Source organism: Pogoniulus pusillus, chromosome 21 (genome assembly GCF_015220805.1).
Source record: "Pogoniulus pusillus isolate bPogPus1 chromosome 21, bPogPus1.pri, whole genome shotgun sequence".
Classification (NCBI taxonomy): Eukaryota; Metazoa; Chordata; class Aves; order Piciformes; family Lybiidae; genus Pogoniulus; species Pogoniulus pusillus.
Window position 1 is genome coordinate 14444410 of NC_087284.1, and position 27992 is coordinate 14472401.

At 42.7% G+C, this 27992-nt stretch overlaps 2 long non-coding RNA genes across 3 annotated transcripts in view; one reads left to right on the forward strand and one right to left on the reverse strand.

Annotated features, from left to right (window-relative positions):
* LOC135184860 (uncharacterized) overlaps nucleotides 1–27992 on the forward strand; it is a 106012-nt gene that overhangs the window by 69438 nt on the left and 8582 nt on the right. Inside the window, exon 4 of one of the 2 annotated variants that reach the window (XR_010306220.1) lies at nucleotides 3917–5756. The exons of the other annotated variant lie outside the window; for it this stretch is intronic. This is a non-coding gene — a long non-coding RNA (uncharacterized LOC135184860). Of the gene's footprint in view, nucleotides 1–3916; nucleotides 5757–27992 lie in introns of those variants that run through there. 2 annotated transcript variants of the gene reach the window in all.
* On the reverse strand, nucleotides 19698–27736 carry LOC135184706 (uncharacterized). Its single transcript, XR_010306131.1, has 3 exons — nucleotides 27647–27736; nucleotides 25723–25885; nucleotides 19698–19931 (listed from the first exon to the last, which is right to left on the reverse strand). It is a non-coding gene; the product is annotated as an uncharacterized LOC135184706 (long non-coding RNA).

The following is a 27992-nucleotide window of genomic DNA, read 5'->3' on the forward strand; positions in this document are numbered from 1 at the left end:
TCCATCAATATTTGCAAAATGCAAAGGCTGGGAATGGACTCTGGCTTACTTTTTTCAATCCTTTCAGCTCTTTTTGTACAAAATACATTTTTATTTACTGAAAGTCTTGTCTTTAGGACACTGCTGGCAAATATTTTTAGGCAAAAGATGATTTTAGAGAGATGATCAGGCAACATAGGAGAGAAGCTGAATATGCGTTTTGATGGTTAATCACAGAGAAGGGAGCGGCTATATCTTGGGGAAGAGTCCTTCCAAGCAGGCAGAACCATCTGGATCAGAGCCTTCATATGGTTGGGTAGTGATTTATGATGTGAATAAAAACCAAAGGCATCATCCATGGAAAGTACTGTTTTCTTGCAGACTTTGGCTTGTCAGACACTGCCAGTAGTCCATTTAGTCAGTGGGAGTCTTTAATAGACAGTAGATGAAGATCTTAGAATCATAGAATCAACCAGGTTGGAAGAGACCTCCAAGATCATCCAGTCCAACCTAGCACCCAGCCCTAGCCACTCAACTAGACCATGGCACTAAGTGCCTCATCCAGCCTTTTCTTGAACACCTCCAGGGACCTCCACCACCTCCCTCCTTTTTAAAAGAAGTTAGAAGATGCAGATAAACATTTTGGCCTTTCGACTTACAGGAGGCTTCTTCCTAGATCTTTTTGAAATATCTTAATCATAACTGAGTCCTTAAGTGTGAACTTAGAGATTTTAAACATGCCCTGTGAGCAAGTTTGCTTGAAAAGGACTTCAGTATACATCCTCCCTGGTCACAGGCCAAAATGGTTCCACTTTGTGACCTTGCCTCCTTTTCACTGATCTCCCCAGGAGATGGGAAAACAGCAAGGCTCTGCAAGCCTGCTAACAGTACTTGAAGTTATATCTACGTTGCAGTAACATGGCAGCTGCAGTGTGGTACAGGCTAGTACATACCCCAAGCTAGACTGTCTGTGAAGCAAGGGTAGTTGCCATCAACACAGAGCTGAGCACACCTACATGAAAAGAAACAGCTAATTAGCATGTGCTGAGTACTGAGTTGCTGTAACTTGATTGCTACCAATATTTCAACTAATTGAAACCTTCCTTTATGTTTCTGTACCAGACTGCTGTCACTGTGGTTGCCATATGCAGGAAAACTAGCACACTGCTACCAACTTGACAACCCCAGAGGGCATGACTGAGCTAGGGTTAGACCCGAGGTTTTGTTTAACATTTAAATGAAGCTTTGCTTAGGTTATGCTTATTTATAGGCTTGCTCTTGGCAGTCAGAAAGTTTCATTTGCATTCAGCCAAAGCATGAAAGGAAATACTGGGGCTTGGGAAAGATAGAAGGAAAATGGAGAGAGGAGGAGGGGAAAAAACACCCCAAACCAAACAAAAGCTCATGTGAAGTTGATAGCATCGCCAGACTAGCAAAACAAGCAAAAGAGAGTCAGAAATTCCAGGTAGAGAATTCAGAAGCCATAGCTGTCTTCCAGAGAAGGAATACACTGCATCTCATTTCTGCTATGCCTACTGATACCATCTACAGAAAATCCATCACCAGTTGAAAGAGAGCTGCATTCATTGTCAATGCATTCCATCACTTTGGTGTCCCAACTTTCATGAGTTTATTAGATGCACAGGCATGGACTTCTGTATGAAATAAAAAGACATTATAAGCTTCTTTATTGTTGCCTTATAGAACCAATAGGGACTCTGTTCCTTTATGTAGTAATTGCCCTCCTTTTATTGCTGTACCTCTCAATGACTACTATAAATTTACCTTAAATGGTGGCATATATTTCTCTCTATATATATGCACACACACACATACACGCAGATGTATATAGACACACAAAGCCCAACAATAAACAGGAGAGTTTGCTGAAAAGCAAGAAAAATGTAGCATATCCAAAATGAGGAGAAAACCAGTACTTGATTATGATTTACTGCAGCTCAGATACTAGCTATCTTTCACATTCCTTTCTTCTTTTGTCCTAATTCTAAGATTAAGATGTTTTCTTTTTGTGTGTTTACCATTCAGGGTGATAGGCTTTTGGAAGGTCCCATTGAACTGGGATACTCACAGAAGATGATCTGACTAGTTTGTATGGAAGGAAAGAACCACTTTGGAATCAAGTGATTGAGAAGAGCAAGGCTAAAGTGAAGCTTAGATCACTGTACAACCAGTGAAGAGTGGCAATAGCTGCAGAGTCTTTATCTGGAGCTGAAAAAGACAAACAGGCTCAAGCTGACAGTGATGGAATGGCAACTCAATGAAATCACTGTACACATTTCCACTCCAAGAAGATTTGGTCCAGCATTAGAAATTGTTCATGTGCTATAGTTTCTTACCATGTAGCCCCTCCCTCCATACATGTTTGCTTTTAATAGCAATATGCAAACCTCATTCAAAAGAGGGTAAGGCTAAGAGAGCAAAGCATGCTTGAAACTTTAACAGGACTCCATCACAACTGGTGTCAGCTCTTCCACCCCTTAAGAGTTAAGAAACTTGTAGATCTCTGATCATCTTAAATGACCCTTCTCTTTTGATCTGAATTTAGGCATTTCTGTAAGTCACAACAACACATTCTCATTTTCAATTTGTCAGTGCCAAGCACAATGAATACAAACTACAGACTATCACTTGCAAATAGTTGCTGTACCTCATAAAGAGAGCACAGAATTATTATCACAGTATCACCAAGGTTGGAAGAGACCTCAGAGATCATCAAGTCCAATCCTTTACCACAGAGCTCAAGGCTAGACCATGGCACCAAGTGCCACGTCCAACCTTGCCTTGAACTGCCCCAGGGACGGCGACTCCACCACCTCCCCAGGCAGCCCATTCCAGTGTCCAATGACTCTCTCAGTGAAGAACTTTCTCCTCACCTCGAGCCTAAATTTCCCCTGGCGCAGCCTGAGGCTGTGTCCTCTCGTTCTGGTGCTGGCCACCTGAGAGAAGAGAGCAACCTCCCCCTGGGCAGACAATTAAAGTAAGACCCTCTGTGCAAAGAACCTGTGAAGCATCATTCAGTCCTTATTCTCAGCCAAAAATGATGGGAAGTGGAACTTCTCTGCCTCTTTACATACAAGAGACAGTGGTTGTATAAACCAATAAATATGTGCATATCCCAGTCTATAAGACAAGATAGGCATGCAAGTCTGACATGTAATTCTGATGCTGATTGTAGGGGCTGGGGGATTAATTGGCTGAGGCAGAAGTTACCAAAAAAAAAAAATTATTTTTCCAACCCCCTGCCCCTAAACTATATACAGAACTTGTTAAGGTTTATTTACAGCCTCTAATTCAGTCAGGAAGATCTTCAAAGGATGTTTGTGAGCAAATCTGGGAAAGTCAGAAAGTGGAAAAGGCTAACCTACAGACACGGCTTTACCCCACTGTAAATCAGGCTGAGCAGAGAATTAAGGGAAAACAGCTTTTACTCACGGAGGTGAGATAGGGAATCAGTGATGATCCCTCGCTGAATTCCTCCAGGGAAGCAGCCTCCTGCAAGTTATTTCCAATCGTGTGGATCCACGAGGCACAAGTCCGACCAGCCTCCACGAGACAAAGACTCATGGAGCGGCGCTGTCCCAGCAGTACAGGGGGGAAGCCAAATCGCTGGCATCTTCCCCAGCTCAAAGGAGCAGCAGGGAGTTGGCTATAGTGTAGTCTAAGAGGAGCTGGGTCTCGGTGCCACTGGCAGCTCTATCAAGTGGACCTAAGGGCTTGCCAAGCTTGCAGACTTGCACAGAATGGTGCAGAAGCAGCGGACTGGCCAAAAGCGGGGACGGTGCAAAAACGGGAAGCATGCAAAAGTAGGAGCTGTCCAAAGTGGGGACAGTCCAAAGATGGGAACACTGTAAAGCCAGAACTCCATGAAGGCAGGAACCCTGGGCTTTCCCCCTCACTCTTTTTGTGCTTTTCCTAGACAAAGTGTGCACTTGCCATTCCTACTGGGTGCGAAGAATCCAGCCAACCACCATCTGATTCCTGCGTGGGCTTCCACGTGAGTCAGCACACGTATGGAAAAGGCACCTTCTGCTGTGTCCCCTCTTCAAGCTCACAGTGGAGGGGGAAAGCATTTTTTCACACCACCTTCTTCTCCCCATTCAAACCTCCAGGTGGAGTTGGAGGGGAGGAGAAGGAATTTGGAGTGCTTTACAACACTGAAACATTACCCAGTGTTGCAGGCGTCCTGGGGCTGTAACTTACAAAACAAGCATTTTAGAGCATTCATCCAAACCAAACAAACCTCCCCCCCAGAAAAACCCAAACAAAACCAGATGAAACAAAACAACAACAAAAAAGCCAAACCAAACAACAACAAACCCCTGAAACCAAACAAGCAAAAAAATCCCTCACAAAACAAACCAACAAGGAAAAAGAAAGGAAGTTAAATATTAGCCCAACACCTTGAAATGCTTTCTCTCCTGGACTTCTTTCTGAATTCAGCAAAGCCTTGGTTGGAGAGAAAATGCAGTTTCATAAGGTCACAAGTGTTCAGAGAACTCTAACAACACAGCCAAAAGACATCTTTACATTCCATGACTAACAGCTCGCGCTGATGCTATTCACCCTTTGTGTTTCATAAGACAGTTCTTATATAACAATGGAGGGAAAGTAAAATTGGTGGAAAAGAATGAGGGGAAAGGAGGAAATTTAAGTTTGACCTTACACAAGTCACTTCTATAGCCTTTTGGAGGATCTCACTGAGTGGCATTTTCTTCATGTGTTGGTGAAACTGGTCCTGAAATCTGCTTTATCTCCCGCCTCAAATTACTGGCTTTTGTTCTGAGAATGGGCTTGGTTACTCTGTCCTAAGCAGAACACCATAAAAATGATACTACACAGGATCCTCCTCAGAAACATCATTTTGTGTCAGAGAATCTCAGAGTCTGAATGCTTCCAGTCAGGCACTTTATTCACAGAGGAGCCTGGCTTACTGCAAGAGTGCTTTGTAGTCCAGCTAGATGCCGTTACATAATTAAGTGCATGAGCCAGGAGGTAATCTTGAGCATGGCAATTTTACAATGTAAGATCAAAATGTTATTCTTCCTTTCAAAAGATCTTTTGCCATTTGTTGTAATACCTTAGTGCAAGGGATCAAATACAGTATTGATTATTCATTATCACGTTTAAAGAGGTCACTGAGCTTCTGGAATTCAGAAGACTTCTGAGGATATGAGGCCTCAGGGTTTGATGACTCATCTTGACCTGAAGCTTTGAAATATCACCTGCTGTCTGGATTGTTCCTGCTTGCTGCCTAGGATTTCAAAGTCTCTCTCTCTCCCTGCTCTTCTCCCCCCTCAAGGCACCAGTCTTACAGACATTGCCAGATCAAGAGAAGCAAAGAATGCAAAAGAAAGTGAAAGTGAGAGGACCATGAGTTGGGAGCCCAGCTGGTATATATCTGCTTTGCTAAGCTTGAATCGAAAATGAGTATCATTATTCTTGTTCTTCATGTATCCTACTGTGTTCAGTTATTGTATCACACAGAAGAGGGAATGGGCATATCATGTGGCTAACTCCATTTTGTTCAACACAGGTTAACAAACTCTTCTATATTCTAACACAGGGAGTTTTTCAACCTTTCTGTGCCAGTGTGATCTTCAGGCATGTTCAAATAGAGGAATGTTAGGAGGAGACCAGGGGGTGTCATTATCTGGAGGATCCTGACAACATTTAATGTGCTGTCTTTATCAACTTAAGAAAAAAAACTGATGTCATATTCATCTAGACACTGTATTAAAGATTTCCATTTTCAACAACATTGCCTCTATGTTGTAGAATAAACCTCCAAGAGTGCTTTTTGGCAGATGGTTAAATATTTAAGTAGTTGGCCACAGATTTTAAAAATTGAGATAATTAGAAGACTTGAAGCAGTTAATATTTATTAGTCACGAAGAGTTTGACAGATTGGATGTTTTCCTACCCACACATTCTCTATCAGGAAGAAATAAAGCCCTTATTTTTCATTGTATATGAAGCAAGCTTTTATAAGAGTCAGAAATAGAAGGCATGGACTTGTCAGGTTTCTCAGTGAGAGACACTGAGATTAGTGGCTGCCACTTAACTCAAGAACAGGCCAGAAAACAACGTGGAACTGGCAAGGTCTCTGCAGAAATGCACATAGTGCACCCTGGAAAGTGCCTAGGACTGAAACCTAAGGCCTAGCTCTTCTGCACCACTTCAGCTTTTGCTATAATATATGGTCTGATGTAGGCTGCAGGGCTACTTCAGTCACTAGGGATTATGAGACAGCCCATTTTCTGTTAGGTTTGCCCTTCTGTTGTTCTTCCTTGCAGGACAGGAGATGCACAGAAGTCAGATCAGTTCTGTAGCACTCCAGAACTGCATAGAAGAAGAATCCTTAAATAGTGAATTAATCTAGCAGAACTGACAGACTACAAAAACTACTCTAGGGGACAGTTTTGCCAGACATGTCTTTTTTACCTATCTGAAAAGAAGCACTGGAAATTTTGCATAGGCTTGCTGGCTGCCCCACAGAGAGGTTCAAGCAAGGGCAGTATGCTTTGAATGACACTGCAGATGTCCAGCTAGGCTGAACATACCAAGGAGCACACCACAGCACTTCTCATGGCAAGTCAGGTCAGTACAATTGCACTGAGCCAACAGACAACCCACATAGACAGCAGGTTGGATAAGCTCAGGATGGACATAGGGCTACCTGCACAGCACATACATGATAGGTCTGATGTGTTATCCATCTGTCAGACTGTCAGTACATGCAAATGTTTGAACAGTAACTGCAGACAAGTCTGTGCAATGGACAGACACAATGACAGAGCAGCCACTTGTGTTACCTTCTTTCTGTTACCTTACCTGACCTAGTTGAGATGTGTCTGCTTGCTGCAGAGGGGTTGAACTAGATGCCCTTTAAAGGTCCCTTCCAACCCAAACCATTCTGTGATTCTGTGATTTCATAGGAGTGATAGTGACTTTGTCAGTAATTCATGAAAAGCATGAACGTGTTATGCTATGTAGCGTTCTAGCACTGGCTAGAAAGAGATCAATCTCCACCATATCTTACCTTTCTTAAAAGCACCACTGCTTGGGCAGTACATTCAAAAGCAAATAGAAAGTAAGGTAAACCCAAACAAGACATCTTAACAATGAAATTGGCTTACACAGCCTTAAAAAGAATGGGTGCATAGCACTGTGTTGTACAGGGGTATGAATCAAAAGGATTTATATCAACGTCTACACAGCAAGACCAATGTACCTACTATAACTCTTATCTACTACAAACTTGTAAGGCAGAACCAACCGCCCTGACAGGCTGAATGCAGTCCTGATTTGGAGTTATCATAGAATCACAGAATCATAAAATCAACCAACTTGGAAGAGACCCCCAAGATCATCCAGTCCAACCTATCCCCCAGCCCTAGCCAATCAACTAGACCATGGCACTAAGTGCCTCATCCAGTCCTCTCTTGAACACCTCCAGGGATGGTGGCTCCACCACCTCCCTGGGCAGCCCATTCCAATGGCAAATCACTCTCTGGGAAGAACTTCCTCCTAGCATTCAGCCTATACTTCCTGCAGCACAAATTGAGACTGTGTCCCCTTGTTCTGTTGCTGGTTGCCTGGGAGAATAGACCAACTCCCACCTGGCTACAGCCTCCCTTCAAGCAGTTGTAGACAGCAAAGAAGTCACCCCTGAGCCTCCTCTTCTCCAGGCTAAACAACCTCAGACAACCCAAGATAGGGATAGGAAAGCAATGTTGGATACCAACCTGAGCCAGTGCAATTTGCTCTCTAAGGGAATGGTACCTAGAGCAGAGCAATCCCCTAGCTACACACCGCCTTATTGTGGTCAGAAGAGATGAACAACAGGGATTTTTCCTTATCTAACAAAAATCTTTCAGGGATATCACTGTCATATATAAAAGAATAAGGTACTTTTTTTTTTTCTTTATTAATATAATTTTAAAAATATTTCTCCCAGTACCTTCTTTTCAGACAATGGCAATTCATGCTTTATCTCATTGCTACAGTGGGATTCTGGAGGACTGGAAAACTGGTAGAGTTATGAGATACAGTGAAAGCAAAACCTGGTTTAAATGAACAAAGACCCAAAAGTTTCAGACCTTCACAGGTTTTCTTTGACTGCTAAAAAGCATGCTGGAGAAAGTCTGTTAACAGTTTCAGCATAGAATCATAGAATCAACCAGGTTGGAAGAGACCTCCAAGATCATCCAGTCCAACCTATCCCCAAGCACTATCCAGTCAACTAGACCATAGCACCAAGTGCCTCATCCAGTCTTTTCTTACATTCTCAGCCCTAAGAGCTTCAGTAAGACATCACAAACCAAATGACAAGACAAGAATAGAACCTAGCAATAAAAAAGAAGCCACAACCTTTAAAAAAAACCCAACAAATATCACAAGATTCTGTTATGCATTATAAAGAAACAAAATAGAATCAAACCTGCATTGTTCCCTCTTCGAGCACCCAGAATTAAAATCTGCCCCTTAAAAAAGTTTGACCTCAATATAGGCCCTAACATAAAAATGTGAGGATCTTGTAAACTTGTGCTTTTCCTGGCCTGAGGCCCAGATTTTGTAATATATCTTGCCTGGTACTATTTTTTTTTTTCTGCTTCTTCCAAAGTAGAAAAGGCTCTGTTGAAGAAACATGTTTCCTAGGCACTTTGATACACCAGAGTTGGGGTCTGTTTAAATAGTTCACATTTGATATGTACACACAGAGTTGTACATTTTCTGGATATAAGCCAACGTTGCCTTTCTGGATCCATTTCTTACTATCAGTACGTTATGAGACACTAGAGAGTGGTCTCCCCTAACATTTAGAGTGTATGCTAGATCAGACAGATAACTGTAAGACAACTTGCTGTGCCTTTATTTTCCTCACCACAGTTTTAATGAGCAGCACCTGAAAGACTTTCTGCCCATACTGAAATCTTCTTCCTAAGTGAAAAAAACACTGGTAGCACACACTGGTAGGGCATAACATCTGCTTGGAAAAAGGACTTACATTTCAGTAGTTTCATCTGACTGTCAATGGGATGAATACTCTTTCAGGGGCCATTTGGCTGGCCAGAATGTGCTTTTGCACAGTAATCATGCTCTTCTGTTCCTGATGCTCACCAGGCTGAGCTGGAACTGCTGCTACAAACCATCGAGCCTACTGTAAGAACTGCATGGAGTGTCACGTACATCTCTGTGTTTAATCTCTTTGGTATCTACAGAAGATATGTACAAATGTTTTTCTGTATGCTATCTCATACCAGTTCAGTGAGGGCATCAGAGCAACTGACAGAGCCTGATTAATATTTTTACTCCAGATACACCTTTAAATCCAGCTAGAAGGAGGCCAGCCATACAATAATTCATGTTTACTAGCCACTCTAAAATTAATTCCTGCTGTATCTTATCAAACAATTGGCCATGAGAGAAAGTTTTCCCTACTGGAACACACATAAGTCACTCTAACTTTTGTGGCTGTGAACTGAAAGCAATTCCTTCCCTGACATCCAGTGTTTGCTCAGGTGCAGTTTGGTTTCCACATGAAGTGATTCAGGAGACCCTGCCTCAACCACCAAGCTAACAGGAGCCACCAACCAACTTGCACTGACTGCAAAGTCCTTATCCTGAAAGAGTCATAAAAGTACATAAAAGTACATTGCATAAACCCATCTTTGTATTTGTGACTTCCTCTAAGTCCTTAGGTGATTTGCCTTTAAGGATGACTACATTTTTAATCAATCAGCAAGGCATGCAGTATGTAAAGTTCATGCTAGCTTGAGCGGCAGTGGACTGTGTTTTTCCCCTGGTGAACAACCCCCTCGCAGGCCATGAGCTTTAGCTGGTGAGGTTATGCAGCCTGCCTATTAGGGCTGCTCTCAGCCACATGCTTGACTGCACTCTCAAGTCTCAGGGCCAAGAGTAAACTTTAAAGGAACCCTGCCAATTAAATGTAAGCAGAAAACAAAGACCACATTTTTAACCAAAGCAAATGCGATCAAAAATGTTCTCAGGGTGCTGGTACTGATTATTATTTTGAGCTCAGTAATGGATTTTAATTGAATTTGAATATTAAAATCTGTCATGAAAATTAAGCTATCTAAAAATTAGAGTTGATCAAATTGTCAACTGGCCATTGGAAGTAAAGGAAATACATTTTACTAGTGGTTAAAAGTAAGTCTAATTTCAAATGACAGCAAAGATTTTCTGTGCCAAACATTGTATAGCCTAGTTTGGTGGATCTTATAAGGGGAGAGAAAACACAAAGCCTAGATGGCATGCATTATCTACGAGAGGGAAAGACAAAACATTGCAGAAAGGTTATCCCAGATGAATCCCAGTAAACTCTCTATATCATGTCACAGTCCAAATAGACTACAGCAGGCTGCAGAAAACATATTTGAGCAATGACATAGGGGATTTTATAGAACATACTTGGATTAGTTCTTGTACTCTCTCCATTGTAGATATAATTGATTCAGTTCTCAGCTCAAAGTCATGTGCCAGCTTTGCTGTTTAACTCTTCTTCTGGATTAGGGCTCTACCGAAAATTAACAGTCCAGACAGATTCCAGAGAGGTTTTCTCTACTTTAAAATGTCAGCATTTTCAATCCCTTGATCTTGTTTTTCTTTTCAAAATAAAAAGCAAGGGGTGAACATCTTACTAAGAAGCTCCTCTCCAGGGTCTTGATTCTAACCTTGTCACACTATGAGACACCTGAAAGCTATGACAGGGAGGTGCTCACCTGTTTGTTCGAGCCTGCTCAGAGCTTCTAGTGCAGTCTAGGCAGTGTACTGCCAGGAAAAGCAAAAAGCATATGAAAAATGTCAGGGTGTCAAAAACAGACACTGGGTTGCCTGTTACACTGCATAAATGATTTCTTTGAAACAGATCTTGCAGGAATGTATTGGATTAATTTCTCTCATGGCCTCCTAACACTCTCCTGTAAGTCTCATGAACATGCTGAACAAATGAGAGAACAAAGCATTCTGCCTTAAAAAGCCTCTTGATTATATGAACTTTTGCTTAAAGGAGGAACAAGAATGTGACCATTCCAAAGGGATCCCACTAATTTCTACCTACATTGCCGTAATTCAGTACCTTACAATTACACGTTTCAAACTGATCTGAAAGAACCAATAAAGACAGATTGACTATTTGTTTGTGTACATCACTATGAGACGTTATCACTCAGTGCTGCTAAAGCCAATGCCGTGCCAGCCCTTGATCTAAAATTAGACTAGGGACAAGGAAATGTTCTTTTCTCTACAATGACCGCTGAAACTTGAATGAGCCAAGAGAGGCTGAGAGCCTGCAAAGCACTCAGTACCAGTGGGTGATTAGTGATGAAAAACCTCATGACCTCAAGAACAGGCCCATCAGGACTTTTCTAATAATGGGGATCTTATCAATGCTTACCAATATCTAAAGGGCAAGTGTCAAAAGGTTGGGGCCAGACTCCTTTCCAGTGGTTCCCAGTAACAGGACAGGGGGTGACAGGCACAAACTGGAACATGGGAGGTTCTGTCTGAACATAAGGAGAAACTTCTTTACTGTAAGGGTGACAGAGCACTGGAAAAGGCTGCCCAAAGAGTCTCTTCCTCTAGGGAGATTCAAGACCTGCCTGGGCACAAGCCTGTGCAACCTGCTCTGGGTGAACCTGCTATCGTAGGGAGGTTTCCTTCTCCAGAGGTCCAACCCTACTGTTCTGTGACACAAATTTCAGCACCCAAGTAGGCAAGGTGCTCAAAATGCTCAGTAGGGATGGATTTTAAACTTTACTCAGAGAAAGTATCTAGGTAGAATAGATGCACAGCTTGAAGTTCTGAGAGCGGTTTTGGTTTCCCAGAAACTCCAACTGGCCATAAGAGAAGCAGAAAATGCTCCATACTGGCCTCTTCTCCCTGCAGCTGCTCCTCTAGGAAGAAGAGAGATCTCACAGTGTCAGTCCCTGCAGTCCTTCCCAGTCAGCAGAGTGTGGAATTTCAGCCACCTATCTGAGCAGAGGCAGCACCAATTGACCGAACTTCTCATTTCACAGAAACGTGCATACCACTTCACAGGTACCAATTGGAGGCCTTTGGCTCTGACTTCAGCAGCCAATTTTAGCACTTCTCCACACTCATCTAATTGCACTTGGATTTAAGCACTTGCTTAAAGTGAAGACTGCGACTGCTACTCCTTGGGAGACAAAGCCTTCCACGTAATCATGACCTAACATGAATATAGGTAAGTACTGAACTTCCACTGAAGCTGCTCCATTTGGGACCATCTGCACAAGCAAAGGATTGTCCTTATCTAACTCCACGGCTGCTGAACCTGCTGCCACCTTAACATCCAAGATGGGTTTGTACCTGTGCGCTGCGGGTACGGGCAGCTCCCACTACGTTCTGCAGGCGCTCCGCGTCCGCGCGCAGGCTGGGGTGCACGAGTGCCTGTGTGCATGCAGATAGATGAGCAGATAGTCTGGAAGTATTTCAAAGCAAGGGAACATCTCTTCCTTCTTTCGCAACGACTTGGCCCTGGGATCTTCCAGGGAGCCGTAGGTATGACTGACATGCTTGCCTGTTTTTACAGCTCCTGCCTTATGTCAGTTTAAGCATCTTTCCTACACCTGGAGGAGTTCAACAAACATCAGCTCACAGGTGTCACCCTCCACGGGCTGAAGGCTGGCTCCAGAGAGTCTAGCCAATATCTGCTTTGGCTATTAACAGTCTTGGAGAGGCCAAGCTCACTGTGTGGGGGGAAGCGGGGCCAGGGGGAGAAGAAGGTGGAAGGAAAAGGAAAGGGGGGGTGGGGGTGGTACATGTATGTGCATGTGCATTTGCTGCTGCTTTAACTTTCCATCCATTTAAGAGTTTAAATACTAGTCAAGCACTTAAAATAACATTAGGACACATTCCAGCTTTCTCTGCCAGTCAGAGGGAAAAAATGTTTGAAACCCTGCATCTCAGCACCCCAAGGGCTTTATGATTTGTTAGGTTTCGTAGTTCAGAGGATTAAAAAGACAGAAATATTAAAAGAAAAAAAGAAGAGGGGAAAGTCAATGTATTCACTGAAGCAAATCTAATGGGTTGCAGGGCCAGAGAAGAAAAGGTTCTACTACCTGACTGAATCTTATTTATATTTTTTTTGTTCCACGATAAAAAAAATAATTTTCAAGACATTCCCTCCCCCTCTCCTTTTTTTTTTTTTTTTGCTATGCTAGTCACATTTCCTAAATCCTTTATCAACGGCTGTTCTGCATATGAATGGGCTGTAATTGAACTGTCACATTCATGAAGGTCAGTAACCTTTCATTAGGAAGAATGTGTCTTTCTTGATAAATTGGAAAGTCCCTGAGGATTTGAAAGCTTTTTTTTTTTTCCTTCATTCTTTCAAATGTACCTTAAAAATCTAATACAGATCTTTCTCTCTCTTTCTTTTGCTCCCTTTTCATCGCACTCTGACAAACCCCTTGTCTTTGTCTTTGTCTCAGGCAGTTCCATGCAAAATATTCAATCACAAGCTTTTACTGTGACCTTAAAAGCAAAATGGGAAGCACGTGAGCCCCACCCTCAACCTCTTGCTTTGAACCGCAGCTAACTGATAGCTCTGCTTTAAAAACATATCAAAAAATCAAAACCTTGAGATAAGAGCTTTTGCCATTTCCTTGTTTCTTAAGAGCGACTTAAGCATCTATTGCAAAGTCAAACTCTGTTGCTGCCAGTAAATCCAGAACATCCAAAAAGACCTCAAGGCTGTGTGTGAAAAACAAATCGTGGGAGAGAACCGTGCTTCAAAAAAATCAAACACCTAGCACTGTAGATAGCTTTCAATCTCTGCCACAGGTTAGCTTCACACAACTCAATCCTCTATATGTAAGGAAAAGAAGCTCTTCCCAGAAATGCTTTTGCACCTTGATCTGCACCCTGACACAGCAGGGTCCTCAAAAGAATCTTTGTGGCTGCCAAACTCATAGCTGCTGCCAGAGGCTCAAGTGCTCCTCCAGATTTCAATCAGAAAGCATGTGGCAGGGTGCGTGGAAATGTGTTGAGCTTCCCACCCTTACGAGTGCAAAGGTGCCTTCAGATGTCTTAAAAATCCTAGCAAGGCGCTGAGCACAAGGGCAGAAGCCATCTGTTCCTGTACATCCCAAGACTAGGCCATGTTCTAGCCAGCTAAGCCTAAGGCTCATCTCCAGTCAGTTGACCGACTTGATGTCCAAGGGTCAGAAAAGATGCAGTCAGTCACCATCAAGACAGAAACAGCAGCATAGAAAAGGGGAGACTATCTAAGTGGAAGAAAACATCTGGCCTTCTGCGTTAGCTAGTCAAATACTTCAAGAAACTCTCCAGAGCTGTCAGGAGAGCATTCTTTTGTTGTCAGTCCCAACAAAATTGTGGTGATTGAAGATTTACCACTGTGAAATGAAATAGAGAGGGAAAAAGGAACAAGGTGTAATTGCAAAGCAGCTGGAGTCCTTGAGTGGTGCAGGCCACACTGCAAGCTTTTTGGCTGGAAAGACAAAAGAAGCAAAACACTTCTTTTGATTTTTTGCAGGACCAGTTGAAGAATTCTTTTATTAATTAGGCTTAACTTTTCTCCAGTGCTCTCTCAGCTAGTAGACTACTGTTGACTTTATATGCCCAGTTTTGAGCCAGGTGTGCCCAGAAGCATAATTTAGCCTAGATCATCATGATGATTGTCATGGGTGAAGTGCAGGTAGCTGTAATAACACTGTAAAGAAAAGGACCAGCCTTTATCAGTGGCTGAAATCTGTGGCAATAACTACCCAGGGTGCTAAAACAACAGAAAAGTTTTCACAGACCATCAACTTTAGTGCTATGTTCAGGCTACCCAGTGTAGAAGCCTAATTTAGAAACCAATGGTAGAATGGCATCTGAGGTCAACAAGCCTTCAGACTCCTACCTCTGTGTGCAGCAGTCACAATGCTTGAAGTAGGCAGGACTCAATCCTCTGTATGCCTAACTTGGACACTAAGATGACTTTTTCTTCATCTGACTGATCAGGAAGCTAAAGTCTAGCAGCTTGGCACACAAGGTGGTCAGAACTGCTCACCAGTTTGTTGACCTGACACACTGTCATAGCTCCCATGTTTCATAGCAGGCAACAGGAATACAACTTGCAGCGTGATGTGTCCTGGGCCGCATCAAGAGAAGAATCACCAGCAGGGCAAGGGAGGTGATTCTCCCCCTTTACTCTGCTCTTGTCAGACCCCACCTGGAGTACTGTGGGCAGTTCTGGAGCCCCCAACACAAGAAGGACATCAAAATGTTGGAGCAAGTCCAGAGAAGGGCCACAAAGATGATCAGAGGTCAGAGCAGCCCTGCTATGAAGGTAGGCTACAAGAGTTGGGGTTCTTCAGCCTGGACAGGAGAAAGCTTTGAGGAGAGCTTACAGTAGCCTTCCAGTATCTGATAGGGTCCTACAAGAAGTCTTGGGAGGGACTTTTTACAAGGTCCTGTAATGACAGGATGAGGAGTAATGGATTTAAACTGGAAGAGGGGAGATTCAGACTAGATGTTAGGAAGAAGTTCTTGACAGCGAGGGTGGTGAGACACTGGCACAGGTTGCCCAGGGAGGTTGTGGATGCTCCCTCCCTGGAGGTGTTGAAGGCCAGATTGGAGGAAGCCTTGAGCAACCTGTTGTAGTGGGAGGTGTCCCTGCCTATGGCAGGGGGTTGGAACTGGATGATCTTTGAGATCCCTTCCAACCTAACCCATTCTTTGATCCTTGCTTTGTGGAATAATCAGATACATTCTTGTCGTGGTGCTTTTTAACTGTATGTCAGTAGGTGACTCTGTAGTGAGCCCAGTTTCAAAGGCAAGACCCTAACTGCTTTTCTAGGGAGAGACTAGTAAGCAAAGACAAAAAGCAGGTGTATTTTAATGTAAAGCACTGTACACAGACCAATTTTCTCAAGAGTTAATTTAGAAATCATTGCTAGTTTGCTCTCCTGCAATGTAGGTGGGTGTACCATTGACATGGAGAATGGTTTCATGCAAGCACTCAAACATTCAGATACTTTCAGTTGCCAAAAATCGAGAATTAACTGCCAGTCAAATCAACTCAAGTGGTAGACTACAATCTTAGGAAAGAAATCTCATCACAATAAGTATTTTAAAAGAGATTTTCTATCATGCCTGGCTTAGAATGCCCCTGGGGCAGCACTTCTTATGGTGTACTGGTGTTTCTCTTCCCAGATAAAAGGCTAATGGCCAAATGGATGTGAGGTAACTACTTACAAATCTCGAGGGAGATTCTCTTCTGATTTATGCTCTTGTGTCCTCCGTCCAGAATATCCAAATGTCTTCCCTTGCTTGAAACTGGAGGTAGTTCCCCACACCTCAGTACTTGGGTCTGCATACAGATAAACTTCTTTGTGCACCAAGGGGTTTGTATTCTAAGATCTCAGTTCAGGCCTGTCTCAGATGAAGCTCCGGTAACTGTGTATGGGAAAAACAAGAGCAGAGTACCACATCATTATATATACATATATATATCTCCCCATTAAATATATCCAGACCCAAACAATGAGGCTTCTCAAGCACTCTGCACTGTATATAAAATACAAGTGGGGGAAGAATTTGTTTAGAAGTCCGTTAAGCATTTCCCAGGCAGGCACTTTACCACTTCATGGCTTTACAAAGAAGCACATCCATTAACATGGGAACCCTCTTGTTTGCATTTCTTAACAGCTGACATTTGTACCTTTCCTAAGAAAGTGAAGGGCATCTCATTGCCTCGTTGTTTAAATCAGTGTGGAAATAATGGGGATGATAGGGAATTGGAGCTAATTTCTTTTGTCTCCTATTCAGCAGATAATGGTGGTATGTGAGGGATGCTAAAGGCCAGGCAGAGGAGGTGACCTGAAGATGACTTCATTCTTATGAGGTTTATCAAAGGCTCCTGTCAGTCAAATGCATGCTGAGAGATTGGGGACTGGCCATCTGGTCCAAAGTTAATCAAAGAGGAAAGGAAAGTAAGGAGGTGAAAAATCCCCCTGTCAGCTTTGTGCAAGGTGGAGGGAAATGCAGACAGGAGAGGGAACTTCTGTGTTCCAGCTGCCCAGAAAGCTGGGCTGGATGGCCACGATGCATGCAGAGGAGTAACCACAGCAGAGTGGGGGAAAGGGAAAGATAGCATTGTTTTGAATTTGCGCTGAGATGATCCAACACCAGTTTAAAGTGGCAAGCCTGAAGGTCACTGCTGCTGCTAGTGCAGAGGCAGAGTTGTTTCACTTGTCCTCAGGAAGAAAAAGAAGGAGTGACTGACTCACAGTAGGGAACTGGTATGATATAAAACACACTCTTCTCTCAGAGTCAGACTTCTTTCCTTCGAGCTTTTGTTTCTTGCCAGCAGGAATGAGAAGTACAGTCATGCCACCTTCATGTCCTGCAGACACAACCATACCTAGCTCCTCACCTGCTACTTCCTCAAAACCAGGATTAGTGGCTTCTGAGAGATTTACACAACTGGCCCATCGTGGCTTTCCTGTCAATACTGACCCACATACCTTTTCACACCGTTTTTAAGCTAAGAAGGCTATAGAGAGGGAATTTAACAACCAAGGGGTTGGTTTGGTTTACGCTGAGAGGGCATCACATGATGCTTCTAAGAGTGAAGACAGATACATTTCACCATAATGCATTCTGAAGTAAAACACCCGAGTGTGACAGCCTGTTGGTCTGATTTCCATAACCAGCCCTGTTCAGCTGCTCAAATCAGCTAAATAGAGACATATTTTTAAAACTACAAACGTCCAGATTGTGAATCCCTCCCTCATGCTGGCAAGTAGTCATGTTAATGAGTAGTCTCCTTGACTCCAGGGGAAAAATTCTTGCCAGCAAAGGTTTCACAATCCCAGCCCTAAACATTTCTAAAATAATTAATCAAAGTGAAGTAACTTAAAACAAAAAAGGAGGAAAAAGGAAAAAAAAAAGAGGGGGGGGGGGGGGGGAAACATAGGAAGGTTCTCTTGCAGGGCTGCAAATTAAGGCTGAGCACTAGAAGATGTTTCTGTGCACCTAGGCAGTGGAAGGGATGAAAGTGCTGCCTCTAGTACACACCATGTACACACAATGCTGTCTCTGGTATGCACACACACAAACCCGTGAAAAGAGTTTGGCTGCTTTATGTACCTGAGGGTGGAATTTGCTTCTCTGTTAAGTTTCCATTCTGCTTCCTCCTCAGGTGAGGTCCAGTCAGGCCCCTATAGAGAACATACAGAAAACAGTGGCAATGAGTTCTGCTCCACCTGAACCTTTGCTGGGCTGACTCATAGAATCACAGAACCTTAGAGGTAGGAAAGGACCTCCAGAGACCATCGAGCCCAACCTACCTGCCAAGGCAGAATCACTTACGGTAGTTTGCACAGGAATGCATCTACGTGGGTTTGAAAAGACTCCAGAGAAGGAGACTCCACAACCTCTCTGGGCAGCCTCTTCCAGTGCTCTGTCACTCTCACTGTAAAGAAACTTTTCCTCATGTTGAGGTGAAACCTTCCATGTTCGAGTTTGTAGCTGTTGCTCCTTGTCTTATTGCTGCTGACCACTGAAAAGAGATCGGCCCCATCCACTTGACACCCACCCTTCAGATATTTAGAATCACAGAATGGTTTAAGTTGGAAGAGACCTAAAAGATCATCCAGTTCCACATTGATCAGATCTCCTCTCAGTCTTCTCTTCTCCAGACTAAACAGCTCCAGGTTTCTCAGTCTCTCTTCTTAGGGGACATGCTCCAGTGCCCCAGTCATGCTCATGGCTCTCCACTGTACTCTTTCCAGCAGGCGTCTGTCTCTCTTGAACTGGGGAGCCCAAAACTGGACACAGTATTCTATGCGTGGTCTCACCAGGGCAGAGTAGAGGAGGAGAAGAACCTCCCTAGACCCGCTGGCCACATTTTTCCTGATGCACCCCAGCATGGCATTGGCTCTCTTGGCCACAAGAGCACATTGCTATCTTCTTCAACATCCTGTTTGGAAGCATCTCCTTTCAAGGCTAAGCACAGTAAAGTAGCACTATGAATAGTGAGGGTGGAAGCAACAGGCCATTAAAAACCATGCCAAACCTTTAGAAAGCACCTAACCCCAAAGAAACTGTCTGAGGGTTTCAGCCAAGAACGTCCATCTCTGTCTGCATATATACACAAGCTATACACCTCTGACTGCCCTCATGTTTTTAGTGAGTTTCTGAGATAGCAAGCAACCTCCTGCAGGCTAGGCAGCTTGAAACAGACACAGCCAAAAATGAACAAGGGCAGAGACTGAGAAGCCTTGGATTTTATTGCTGCTAATGGCTGACACAACCTTTATGCACGGGAATAAAGTCAGTGAACAATCTCATGGGCATCACACACTGCAGTTTAACTGACCCTGGCTTGTACTCACTGTCTTTTTGAACTTCCTTACCTGATCTGTGATGACTTCAGAAGGAAGGCAGTTAGTAGATGCAATTTTTTTGATTAGTACTTATTTTATCTGCAGAGCTCTAGATCCAAGAGAATGATGACTAACAAAATGATCTTTCCTAGCCCCCTGGAAAGAAAATGCAGCCATGTGGATCCCAGCATAAAAACAAGCATCGGCATGCCTCAAGTACTGTGCCTGCTATAATTAAAACGCACAAGCAACTACAAAACAACCCTGTTTCTGTCTTTACAGAACAAGACCTGCAGACATTTACAAATGAGTTGACAGAAAAGTCAGCAAGGAAATTTCACCAAAAATCTGTTATCACCTGGGTGAATTAGGGGGGTTTATCAGGCAGAAAGCCGTTGTCATGTATTTATGATTGCCCTTGCTCAGTGTTCTGCTGGATCTCACAGGAGGAAAGAGCTTTGACTTACACTTGCAAGGATTCCTAGTGTAACACACTGGTTGGATACACAGGCGCAAACGTACTTTCATCAGCATGGCCTCCTTCTGGTGAACCTGAAATAATTTGATATATCAAGTTAGATATTGCCTTAAATCAAACAGTGGAACCATTTTCTTCAGTGGCTGAGACTAATTCTAAAAGCAGGTAGGGAATTCAGCTGCGTATCTCTAAACTGATGGAAGATAAATGACTACATTTCCTTGAAGATGCTGAGAACATGCAACTGTGCTCTTTTCCTCATACACTCCACATTTCTCTGATTCAGTCCTTCCTGAAGAACCTTTTCAACTTTCTCTTCTGTTAAGCTGCATGGTCAAGAACAAGCATGCTGAACATACTACCTGAGGGGTGGTTCTGGCCAGGAGGAGGTTGCTCTCTTCTCTCAGGTGGCCAGCGCCAGAACAAGAGGACACAGCTTCAGGCTGTGCCAGGGGAGATTTAGGCTTGAGGTGAGGAGAAAGTTCTTCACTGAGAGAGTCATTGGACACTGGAATGGGCTGCCTGGGGAGGTGGTGGAGTCGCCGTCCCTGGGGCAGTTCAAGGCAAGGTTGGACGTGGCACTTGGTGCCATGGTCTAGCCTTGAGCTCTGTGGTAAAGGGTTGGACTTGATGATCTATGAGGTCTCTTCCAACCCTGATGATACTGTGATACTGTGATATGCTTTAATGCAATAATTCAGGGAACAAGTTTCCTTTCAAAACACTTCAAATCAGCAAGGAGTTGGGGGAGGGAAGTTATCAGGATGCTGGAAAGCACTAATACAATTTATTAGACAAACCCTGTGTGGATGCAATGGCAGGTCTGCTATCAAAGGCAAAAACCTTCAGGCATTTTACATCCCATAATCCCAATGAAAGCCTGTTTTTGTAGATACCCTGCAGTTCATGAATCACTGGCTGTAGCATACAAAATCCCTTGTTTAAGTAATTACAGTACAATACACAAATCTGCACAGTGCCCGATGTTATATAAAATATTCCAAGGCTCAAAACTACAACTAAAAAAATATCAGAAAAGAAAAAGAAAAATAAATCCCAACTGGAATCAAGTTCTTTGCAGTAAGCTTATTTTTGAGGTAAGGAATGCTCTGGCCTAATCATGTTAGCTTTTTCCTGGGAACTGGAGAAGGTCTGGCAACACAGGGGCCCAAGTGAGCCGTGGACAGAAGATGGCTCCTGTCTCCAGACATCCTTCTCCCTTTGTTTTCACCTGGGCTTCAGTACACCCTCAAGCTCCCATCTTTACATAGTTGAATGATTTTGTTATTGCCACCTGAGTTTTCAAGCATCAAAGAACACAGAAATATCTCAAATCTCAACCCTGGCTCTTGGCCTTCATGGCACCAGTAATGGAGCTGGTTTTCATTTCTTCAGAATGAACAAAAAGCCTGGTATGTTTAGGAGGATGCCTAAATTCCACCAGGAAAGATGAAGTCTCATCTCTACTTAGATCTGATTTAATCTCCACACCTGGGCAGTTCAGCTTCAGCACTGATCAGTAGGTAAGATAGGCTTTCCAGAAGGAAAGCCTGACTTTGGTTTCATGTACAGACGGCATATTTCAACAAAGCTCGTACCCTTGGCTGGTCTGTAACTCAGACTTGGAGTGACATACAGGTGGCATTCTGCCAAGTCACTTCCAGATCAGACCAGCAACTGCCAATGATACACACATCATCGGAGCGCCGATGAAAATGTAGAAGCGTGGTATGATTTACAGAGCGTGATGAATGTGTTCAGTTCAAATTCATTACAAAATATGTTCAAATTCTCAAGTTGCAATTTAAGATCTGGCAGAGGTCACAGCAGAAGAAAAATCATCTGAACTGGAAACTAAGCATCACTTTGATTGCAAGAGTTTATTGACTTCTTCTTGCGGAGCAGGTACAGTTGTCCTTTGGTGCAAGTCCTGGTTTTAGAAGTCTAAACCAGACTTCACATCTCAGAAATCTCCTGTACCAACCTATCTGACAAGGTCCAGCTCTTCAGTACAAATCTGCAGAACAACTGTAACTTTGTTTTCAAAGAGGAAAACCAATAATGGCAGACAAAACATAAGGTCAGTCGTGTTTTGGAAGTCTTTTTACCAACTAGAAATCTTTCTCCAAAGCATTTCACTGCAGCCCAATAAAGCTCTAAATGCTGCCAGAATTTTATCCCATTAAGTTGGCAAAGGTTTTCTTCACCAAAGAGCAAGTTTTGTCCAGTTTTAATATACTTCCATGCTCCCTCAAAAAATCCATGGTCAGGGGGAGGTTAATAAGTTCCTTATAGCCTGAATTAAGTGACCCACAGCAGCTAAGGCATAAGGACCCAACTAGACAGTGAAAATTGGAAGAAACAGCAGTTACTACCTTATGCAAACTCAGTCTCTGCTAGGTTCGTGTGGAGATCTCAGGGCAGGCCATTAAATTGGTCTAAAGTTTTTGCTGAAGAGAAGCAGAGCCATGATGCAGAAGGCTTTCCTGGGTTAGTCTGCCTTTTACTACACAAAGAGCGCAAGCAGTTTGAGTTAAAGACATGGTGAGGAGTTTGGCAGAAATTTGGACTGCTCTGTATATGGGATGTTGTGATTCCTCCAGCTGCAATTCCCTAGGATGCATTTCACTGAGCCAACACCTGACAGGAAATATTTAGGAGGTTATAAGTCTTCTTTAGAAGAAAATTACAGCAGAAGGAGGTCCAATATAACAACTAAAACATAAGAAAAAGGTTTCTCACAGTTTGTGCTCTAGGTGCCTGGCTGAAATTTTGGCTCTGTAAAAAGTCTTTTGCTCTGCACTTCTAGAAGGCCAAGTTTGTCAAAGCCTAGCTTGCTTTCATATATATTTGATTTGCTGTATTGCCTAGCCTCACAGACAAAGAAGAGTAGATTCGATTTCACTGTGAAAGAACAAACATAGCATACACTGAGATGGAAAACTCTTTGGTTTGCAGAGCCCTGTACACCTCAGCAGGCAGCCATTAAGTAATACAAAGGTGTCCCCATTCTTCTCATTTATAGGATTTATTCAACAAAGACAGGGAGGCAGAACTCCAAGACTATTTGTTGGACACAGTTGGTGTGTTGATGCTGACTCTTCTTTAAAGAGTCTTACTGTCTCAACAGAATACCAAATATGATGCGTAAATAGGTTGTTTTACCACTTTAATTCAAAGAGCAGAACAAAAGATTCAGCTTCATAAAATGGGGGGTGGTGGCTGTCGTACAGGTGTTTTGCTAAAAAAAAACCCAACCCAGAACATAATCTCTGATTTACAAGCTAAGTAAATCTAAAAGGTGGGAAAGAAAGTGTGCAGTCTCTTCACTCCCACCGTTTTATGCCAATGTAACAAATTGTTGCTGTCAAAATTGCAGCAGTAATGTAAACAAACAAGATAGCCAGTTTCTTCTCAGTACCTAAACATAAATCCCATGACAAGGATGTTAAAATAAGCATGCAATTTTTTCATGAGGAGTGTCCAATGCCTAATGTCTGCCTTTTCCCCCATGTTTGTGGTCAAACTCTCAATGTGAATGAGCACTGAAATGTTGAAATGATTGTGCATCCTGGTAGGGTGGCTGAGCTCATGATTCATGAACACAACTACACAAGAGCTTCTCCCCCACTATCTCTTCTCCCATAGTCCCTCTTAGCAGCCATCCTTTCAAAACCACAGAATGCCAGGAGCTGGAATGAACCTCAAAAGATCATCCAGTCTAACCCCCCCGCCAGAGCAGGATCACCTATACCAGATCACACAGGAATGCATTCAGGTGAGTTCTGAATATCTCCAGAGGGAGACTCCACAACACCCCTGGGCAGCCTGTTCCAGTATTCTGTGGCCTTCACAGGGAAAAAATTCCTCCTCATGTTTACATGAAACTTCCCACACCTCAACTTCTGCTTATTGCCCCTTGTCCTGTCAAAATCCAGAGCATGAAAAGATAATCAGAAGAAAATAGTATTAAAAAGATAGATTAAAAAGTGCACAGCTCTGCTAACAGCTATACAATCTTGGAATAGCCTCTGTAGCCACCAAATGAAGCACAGATTTTGCTCTGTTGTGGTGTATTATGTGACTTCAAAAAAAAAAGAGATCACAGAATCACAAAATGGCAGGAGCTGAAAGGGACCTCAAAAGATCATCCTGCCCAGCTGCCCTGCCAGAGCAGGATCACCTATACCAGATCACACAAGATTGTGTCCAGATAGGAAGGTAAAGACACAAAGTAGGATTTAGCATGGTGCCGTGTGCCGAGGGACAATGTACCTTCCCATATTTGTCAGTAAAAAAGAGGGTGACACAGTTACAGAGTTAGAGAAGGGTCAATAAATCATCATCCTTATCTTGCAAACAGAGCCTGTGACTTCAAAAATTAGCTCATTTATTCTGCACAATTAAATTTATTGAAGTGTGACAGAAAAAGTTGAGCAGTCGCTGATGCAGAAAGGCAGCAACAACGGAGGCAGGCAGCTGATTGAATGACACAGTTGATTTTCATTTTATTTATCAATATAATTATTGAATTGTATTTATCCTTTTCCACAGATTTTTACCATTATTAGAGCCTGGTCCTCAAGGGAAAGAATTAGTTCAATTTTCAGTCTAACTAAATGTGATTATAGAGCTGCTAATAAAGGAAAAGTTCTGTAAAGTGCTATACAATCTTGTATTCAATGTCACCCCATGATTTCGGGCTCTGAAATCCAGAATTCTCACACATAAATGCAGTAAATTGACTATGAATTGTGAATGTACTACATTCCCTAGGTGGCAACTGAATCTATGTTTGCAGGATCTCACCTTGATGCTACCTCAAAGGAGCCAAGATTCCTTCTAAGTTGTAAACTCAGAGATATGTTTCTTTCTTAAAAACGAAATGACAACCACAACAGCAAAACCAACCAACTCCCCCCCAAAGAAACCCCAAGCCCCAAAACAACAAAATTTCAACCTCAAATGAACAAAACTCCCACCCACAACCCAAAGAAACCCAAGCAACCAAAACAACAACCAAAACCAAAGAAATCCCCCCAAGCAAAATAAAAACAAATCATAGAATCATAGAACCAAACAGGTTGGAAGAGACCTCCAAGATCATCCAGTCCAACCTATCCCCCAGCCCTAGCCACTCAACTAGACCATGGCACTAAGTGCCTCATCCAGTCTTTTCTTGAAGACCTCCAGGGACAGTGCCTCCACCACCTCCCTGGGCAAGTTTAGACTGGACGTTAGGAAACATTTTTTTACAGCAAGAGTGATCAGGCATTGGAGTGGGCTGCCCAGGGAGGTAGTTGCATCACCAACCCTGGCTGGGTTTAAAAGTCATCTGGATGTGGTGCTTGATGACATGGTTTAAAGGTGAACTTCGTAGAGTAGGGATAATGGTTGGACTCAAATCCTGAGGGTCTTTTCCAACCTGAATGTTTCTGTGACTCTCTCTGCTTTGGTTTTCAATTACAAAGGACAGAATGAGAAGTTCTGGACCTGACTCACTCACATATTCCATCGTTGCCTTCTACATACACAGGGAAGCAAGCATATGTTCAGCAGCAAGCTGTATAATAATTCATGGCCTTTCTCACAGGTTCAGGAAATTAGACCACATGCTATTGCAAGTGTCTAACTTTTCCAATGTTTTGAAAGCCTATTTCCACTGCAACTAAGTAGCTTATTCAGTTCTACCCTCCACTTCCATTCCATAAAAATTAATTTATTTGCTCTGACAAAAAGACATGCAGGCCATTTTTCTAAATGCTGGTCAAAGTGTCATGGAGCATTGCCTAAAACATTCAAAAATGGAGAAGGTCCAACATAATTCTGTAGCCATAATAAATAATTACAAATATTATTACTTACAATTAATAGCTGACTTTGGGTGATAAGATACTTAGAGCATTCCCACTGACTTCAACAACGTATTCCTGTTACTGGAATCTTGATGTCTCTGCAGGCTCAGAATGTATTTTGGGAATTTAGTCCAGTGACTTCTGCAGCAATGGGCAAGAAGGGAGATTTATGTCTGTAAGACATATAAATTATTAGAGCTAATAAAGTGGATCTTGCTGGGAGTATCCAAGTTAAATTTGACATGAACTGCCCACAGAAAAAGGTATCAATGAAAATTACACATCACACATTCTCTTTTGTGCTTTTCTTTTGTGTGAAGCCTGGAAAGCTGATTCTCTATTTATGGAGAATTATGTGTCCCACTGGGACCTGGAGCTGATGGAAACCAGTCCACAGCAGAACTATGTGGTGATCTGTCCACCTCCAGAGATGCAGAGGCAGAGGTGGCCTTGATCTTCAAGGAGTCTTTAGCATCAGAAAGGGACAGATGGAAAGAAAGGAATCAAAGAAATAAAGAAAATTTTAATGGTGTAATTGACTGAAGAGGTTTCTGCTTCTGCCCAGACAAATAGAATCTTTGTTGCTATTGCTGATACTTAGCAGAAGAGAACAACAAACTTTCAAGGACTGACTTGGCAGAATTCAGCAAGGCTCTCACCAGCAGGGAGAAGCTGCACTTCAAGAAATGGCCTTCTAGACCAAAGTGACTGTTCAGCAGTTTGATAACTACAATTTTACTTTTCTGTGGTACTTTTCAATCCAAGAAGCCCAAATCTCCTTGCAAAGAAATACTGTTGTTGTGTTATGATATTCCAATTTGGCAGGTAAACCTCCTTTAGGCAGAGCTCCTCGAAAAAGAAAATAAATGCTTTTGAACACAACCCATCTGGATTTTACTAGAATATAAATTAGAATAGTTAACTTCTCAAAGCAGTGTAAACTAGACTGACTAGATTAAATTATTACCATAAAATGGGTAACATGATTTTTTCCCCGCCTGTTGCATTCTTACCAACATGCCTTCTGGTCTGGTTTCATGCAACTTAGTCAATAGTTGGATCTCATCAAGCCACACATATTCCCATCTGGTTCCTACAAAGCTTATTCTTGCCATCCTAAAGACATCTGATTGTGTCTGCTTCTTGCTTATCTCTGCTATCTCCCAGTCTGCCCACTGGATTGGAGGCCTCTCTTACCAAATGCTGAATGGTTGCTCCTCTCTGCCATACCCAAGCTCTTCTGTGAAATCACCTCCTCCTTGACAATACTGTATGGATATGAAGGGTAGGAGAAACCATCTTCCTCTCACAAGGGCTGCAGTTGAGCCCACTACATCTTTTTTAGAAAGAAATCTAGCCTATAAAATGGCAATAAAGAAAGCTAACACTGTCCACCTGACCTTGGCACTATCCTCATTTTCCCACTGGGAAACAGAAGCCAAGAAAGGGAGGCATCCAAGATAAAAAAAAATTTACCTGGAGACCTCTGCCTTCTCAGGTGCCTTGCCTGAGTCCTTAGGCTCTCTGTGCTATCTTACATAGCACGCCATAACAACTTAGATGAGTTCATTTTAAAGCCTTTCATATGCCAGAAACTCTAGTAGAGCTTGCACACTCATCACTGAAAAGGATATTGTTCATGTGAATATATAGAGCATTGGGCTTTATCCATCTGATGTACAAGATTTTGTGTCTTAAAATGTCATAAGCCTGAAAGATGCTTTCCTCCACCTACAGCCAATCAATTTTGTTTTGTTTTTCTCTCTGCTTTCCAAAATAAAAAAAAATAACCAAGGCAGTTTTGTTCATGGATAAATTTGACTTTTCACTTTACAACTTTCCTGGATTAACCTCATGGACTGCTGTGGAACCATCAGGCCACTGAACTGATTTTTCATTCCAAATCAATGTTTTCTAAGTAATTATTTACTCACATGCAGGCTGATGGCAGTATTTTCCTCTCCACTCCATATGCAGAATTGTTACTCAGACAGCACACCTTAGGTTTCCAGATCTCTCACCAATTCTTCTTTTAAGCCACGTTATAGAAAAGCATTAATACGTGGCACAAAAGCTGGAGAAAGTATTTGGAGGAAACATGTTAATCAGTGAGAAGAAAATGCAGAGGAACCCTGAGCATATGAAATTCCTGAGCCCCTCCTACACTTCTCAATTAACGGAGGCCCAGGCAATGGTAAATAGCAGTTCTGCAAAGCACAAGGAGCAGTCATTTCATCTTTCATTCTTCTTATGGAAAAAGTGAAGATTTACCAGTTGTCC